The sequence below is a fragment of the Acanthisitta chloris genome, unplaced genomic scaffold (assembly GCF_000695815.1).
Source record: "Acanthisitta chloris isolate BGI_N310 unplaced genomic scaffold, ASM69581v1 scaffold20142, whole genome shotgun sequence".
Classification (NCBI taxonomy): Eukaryota; Metazoa; Chordata; class Aves; order Passeriformes; family Acanthisittidae; genus Acanthisitta; species Acanthisitta chloris.
This window is the reverse complement of record NW_008662419.1, coordinates 6458-12074: the sequence shown is the minus strand read 5'-3', so window position 1 is coordinate 12074 and position 5617 is coordinate 6458.

The window sequence follows — 5617 nt, the reverse complement described above, 5'->3', positions numbered from 1 at the left end:
GGTGTGGGTTGGCTGGCCAGCATCCCTTTCCCAGGTCTTGCTCTGTCCCAAAGCAGGAAGAGGATGTCCACACTCCCTTCTTCTGAGGCTAGTGTTTGCCAGTGGTATTTCTGATCTCAGCTGGTTTCTAAAGCCCAAAATAGAGCAAAATGGTTCGGTTTGTAAATTTTAGAAAAAAAAATTTTTTTCTTCCCCTTGCAGCTGTTCAGGTGTCAATAGCACCAGAGCCTTGGGTCATCACTGCCCATTTCCAAATTGAGCCGTGGCCAGAAAATCCTCTTGAGCCGGCAGGGAGTGGCTGGGGAGGGGGGCCAGCATTGCCTCCCCAGGTGCTGCTGCTTGTAACATCCCTCTTCCTTGAGAATCCCCTGAGGTGGGGCTGCAGTGCCCGGTGGGGTGCTCCCACCTCCCAGCTGTTCACTCTTCCTGTGGCTAATTTTTTTCCCTGTGGTCAAGGGAAGCTTTTTGAAGACCCAGGGCCTAATGTGAGGCCAGGTGGGTGCTTTTTGCTGAGCACCACAGCTTCTGGTTGCACTCAACAAGGCAGGGCTCTGTGGGCCTCTCTGGGGCTTGCAGCCCTCCTGCCTCCTTCAGATATAGGGAGGGAAAAAATAAGGAGAAAGCTTCACCGTCTGTGCAGAATCAGCACTCAGCATGAGGAGATGTTTCTTCCAAGCATGGCATGGTTTTTGCTGGCAACTCATGCTGTCTCGTAGCTGAGGCACTGCAGCCAGGCAGGACATTGTGTGAATGGACAGAGGGCACAGGTTTCGATGTGCAGCAGTGGCATCAGGAGTGTAGGACCATGGAGGGCTGGCTGGTGTAGCCACCTTGAGTCTGTGGTGTGCCCCTTGTGTGGCCGTGAGCCTGCTTCTACCTTTCCTCTGCTGCAGCAGCTGAGCTGGAGAGGGATGGACAAGCTGTTGGTGTGGCAGGGGCAGGCAGGACTCCCCCATGGCATGTGTCTCTGCTGGCATGGGCACAGCACTTCTGCTGTGGCACCTGTCAACACCTGCAAATAGGTTGTGTGCCAGGTAGTTTGAAGCTCCAGATGAAGCAGTCTCCCCCAAACAAAGCAATGTCCCTCTCACTGTCACTTGAAACCAACACTCTCCCAAGGTTTTGGTGCTGGGGAAGGCCGGGAGCTGCCACTGGCACCTGAAAGCACCTGGAGCACCTGCCTCGTGCAGCAGTGCTTCCAGCACCTCCTGGTGCCAGTGTCGACTCCGTGGCATCCCCCGGACTAACCCGCGGGAGCCGTTGGTTTGGCGGCAGGCCAGGATCGCCACATTCTAAGCCCCTTATTCCTTATCTTTGGAGGATTTAGGAAAGCAAAAGGATTTCTCAGCCACATTAGAGCCGGGGAAGGCGCTGGTGGGTTGATCACGTTGATCCCCAGGGGATTACAGTGCTGGTGGGACAGACCCTGAGGGAGAGGATGCTGCCCCCACACCCGCCCAGCGCGCTGGCACTGCTCTGGGGTATGTCACGCAGGAGCTGCCTGTACCAGATCCTGCTGGGACAGACAGTGGCTGGGGCAACGGAGGCCAGGGCAGGGCTCGCTCGGAAGCAGCTTTTTTTTTGTGTGTGTGTCTTGCATAAAAATAGAGGAAGGGAGGGACCAGCTGTGACTTTCGGAGGCTGCGTGGCCCCGACACTGCCCTGGGTTCCGTGCGAGCCACCTGGTTTGCTGTGCTTCATCCTGTCTGGGGTGTTTGTTTCTGTCCCCACTCCTGCCCCAGCCCTGGGTGATGGAGGGAGTTGGGTCGTCCCTTCGCTAGGGACACTTGGAACCCCAGCGGTGTTTGTGGTCAGGGACCAGGAGGTGTTATGGCAAGGGGAAGCAGGGAAGAACTCGGTGCTGTTAGATCCAGGGGACCTTCAGATCCAACCCCCTAGTGCTGGTGTACAGTCTCGAGGGAGGTTGGGATGGGATGGGATGGGAAGAAGGACCCCAGAACCCACACCTGGGGTCACTCCAGTGTCTCCTCTCCCACGTGCAGGCAGCTGCCCTCTGATCCAAGATGAGTACTTAGGCTTGGTGCCGGGAGGCAGCAGGCTTATATGTATATATTTGGCACATCTTTTTACATATATACATTAGAAAAATATATTAAAATACTTTTATTGTATATATATATGTTGTTCTTTCTTATGGGGCAACATATACACAGATTTAAATATATGTATTAAAAAGCATATAGATATATTGCTTTGCCTATACATACGTAGATTTGTGTAGCCCACCCAGGGTGGTGGGTGCTGGGATCACGGTGTCCCCAGGCACTGTTGCTATAGCCAGGGCTGGCCTGCCTTTCCGCAGCCACTGGGTTTCCTGCTCCGGCCCGGAACGCAGGTTTCCGGGCTGGAGACTGATTGAATCACCGGAGCTGGGGGAGGTGAGTAATCCTCCATACCGCTGGTGGAAAACCCAGGCCAGGGGATTCAGGTGCTGGCACCATCCCATCCCTGAGCCCCCACCCTATCAGGGCAGGATAGAGGGGACGATGGCACCCAGGTGTGAGGCACATGGTGGCAGTGAAAGGGGAATGGGACTGCTCCAGCCATGGTAGGGGCAGAAACAGAGCTGCAAAGTTCTGGAATTCCTGGAAAAAAAACAGCACAAGGATAGTTTTGTTCAGCTTGTGAACACCGTTGGCTGTTGTTGGTGCTTGGGGTGCGTTTCCCTGCTCCCTGGGGAAACCATCCCCAACCCACCTCCTCCCTGTGTGCCCTGAGCATCTTTCCCCTTGAAAATTTATTTCTGTTTTCATTTTGTGGGGGATTTTACCTGCGTCTCCATTGGCTGCCTTGGACCAAGGGGGTTCTGTGCCTTCCCAGGGCTCCCCAATTTTTTGAGTTCCCGCCTGGGGACGTGGCATCCCACCAGCCACTGATGCCCAGGCTCCTTCTGGGAAGTGGCCAGCCCTATGCTGGAATGGGACAGCCCTTGGGAAAAACGCCCTGTGTCACTGTGGGATTTTAAAAAAATGTGATTATTTTTACAGCAATTTTCCATCTATTTTGGGTAGGAAGGAAAATGTCGAGGGGAATCTCTTTTTATTATTAGTTTTTGAGTTTCTAGGGTAACTCTGCTTTTAACACACCCCTTTGACAGGCCTTTTTGATGGCAGGAACTCACAGGTGCTGAGGGGGGTGGTCTCCATGGCCGTCCCTCCGTCCAGGTGTCTGTCTGTCCTGCAAAACCGGCAGGTTTGCCCAGAACTAAATTCCATCAGTAAATCCATACTCAAATAAAAGCTGCTGTTTGCCAGGCTGGGAGAACTTGCTGGGACAGTGGTTGGGGATGGGGCTCTGAGTGCTGTGAATGGGGATGGCTCTGGACCTGCTGGCAGATTGAATTCCAGCTTTTTCCCTGTAATAAATGAGAATTTTCCAGCTGTGCTTTGCTTCCATCCATGCCTGAATATTTGAAGGCATAAAACAGGATGGTTCTGTGCAGAAAAATGGAAAATCCCCTCTTAGTGAAGTGGGATGAGGTGGGCCCTGAAACCTGTGGCCAGCTTCTGAAATACAGGGATTGCATATGTACTGCCTAGAGCGATATGCATATATTGCATTAAATATCTGCTGTCCAGAAAACATTGTAAATCATGGGCTCCAAAATATATATGTTGGCTCACTAAAGTTTTTGCCAGTGGATTAACAGGGTATTCTGGAGCCGGGCAGCTGCTTGCTTATTTTAAATTTTTGAAGATTATTTTTAACAAAAAAAGGAGGAAATGAGCCCAAGAGAGAGCTCTCCTCTTGTTCTTGCTGGGCTCTGCTCTGGGAACAAGCTCTGCCCACTCCTGGCAGAGAGGCAGGGCTGGAGGCAGCCCAGCTGTGGGGTCAGCCTGTGGTGGGGGTCTCTTCATACGGCGCAGGAGTCCAGAGGATGCAAAGCCCCTCTGACAGTGCCTCGTCCTGCCTGGGCTGGGCTGGAGGGTGGAAGCCAGTGGTTGGCATCCAGCCCAGGGATTGTTTTGGGGCTGAATGAGCGGCAGCTGGGGTTTTCCGGGGATTGGAAACCCTTCCCCTAGGCCACACTCACCAGGGTGGGCCAGGGAGGGTCCCCAACATGGGGAGGGGGGATAATAAGTCAGACACAAATTCCTGCTCGCTACAAGTGCACAAGCTCTTGTGCTGGTCGAGCTCCCAGTGGTAGGCAGAGGTGCCACCTTGGAACGGGGTGGGGGGAGGAGGAGAGCTGTGCCATGACTGCCTTCCACAACAGGGTGGGGAAGGAGCTGGGAGACATGGAAGAAGTTTGCAAGGAAATGATCAGCCTTAGTGACAATCACCCTGTGGTTGTCAGCCTGCCGGGAGCAGGCAGGAGGTCCCAGAGGGATTGTTCCCTCCTGGCAAGGAGCAAATGTTAGGCAGGGTCTGGCAGAGCAGGAGAATGGGGGAGGGCTGGCTAGTACCCCACCCCAGGGAATACTGATAAGCAGGGTCCTCATTTGCCACATGCCTCAGTTTCCCTGTCCAGGCACCCGTCAAGGAAGGGCAGGGAGAATGCAGCCAGCTCTGACTGCCAGACCCAGCAGTACAGGGTGGCATTGTCAGAAACCAGAGGTATTTAATGGAAAAAATGAAGGGGATACGCCGAGTCCTTCCCCTGCACTGCTCCCAGCTCCAGGCAGGAGTTGCCAGCACTGACCACGAGCGCTGGCTGGGCGATGCTGGGTGCCGCGTCAGCATCCCGAGGGCGCCGGGGGAGGATGGGTCAGTAGTGCTGGAGAGACCCTGCCGTGCAGAACGGTGACCTCTGAGCTGAACAGAGCCTCTCCCTCAGTACATACAGCATGGGAGGCATGGAGCAGAGCGCTCATGGCCATAAATACAAGGTCTGTATAGCCTCAGTGTGACCCCAACATCAGGAGCCTCCATGCCCGCAGCAGTGCCACAGTGATGTCCCTGGTGGTATGTGCCTATCACCTAGATGGCATTCAAGCCAGGGACACGCACAGAAGTTTGCTCCCTGCCGCCATGTCTCTGCTGGCATGACAGGCCCTGTTTTTCCCAGTTAATTTTAGCATAATCTCCTTTTTTTTAACCTCTGTAATCTCTGCCCCCAATGTGGCTGTGCCAGCACAGCTCTGCTTGGGGCCCCATGTAAAGGCAGCTCTGTGGCCAAGGGCAGTGGTCGGTGAATCCACCAAGAGGGCTGGTGAGAGGACACAGGGAGGGACTTGGCTTGGGGGGATCCCCTGGGATTTGCACCCAGAGGCAGGACCTCACTGTTCCCCAGCCAAAGGGGCCTCATCCTGCTGGGGGTCCTGGGGTGAGATGTTCCAGGCGTGCATCCATCTCGTGGTACTCCCTGCCCAGAGAGGGACAAGGGACATGTCTGCCCCTTTGAGCTTCCCCTTTGAGCTTCCCCTTTCTTGCAGCTGGGGTGACTTCGCTCCCTCCGAACTCCCAGCCTGGGGAGGGAGGGCTGGGCTGAGTACATTGCTTGAGCAGGGGTGACATGCCTAAGGGGGACTGGGTGGTGAAAGGGGGTACCTTAGGCACCCTGACTGTCTCCAAACTCCTGGAATCACACATTTAGATGCTGAAAAATAAACCCACCTCAAAAGCCATTGGCTTTCCCTGCTGGCAGCCACCTCCG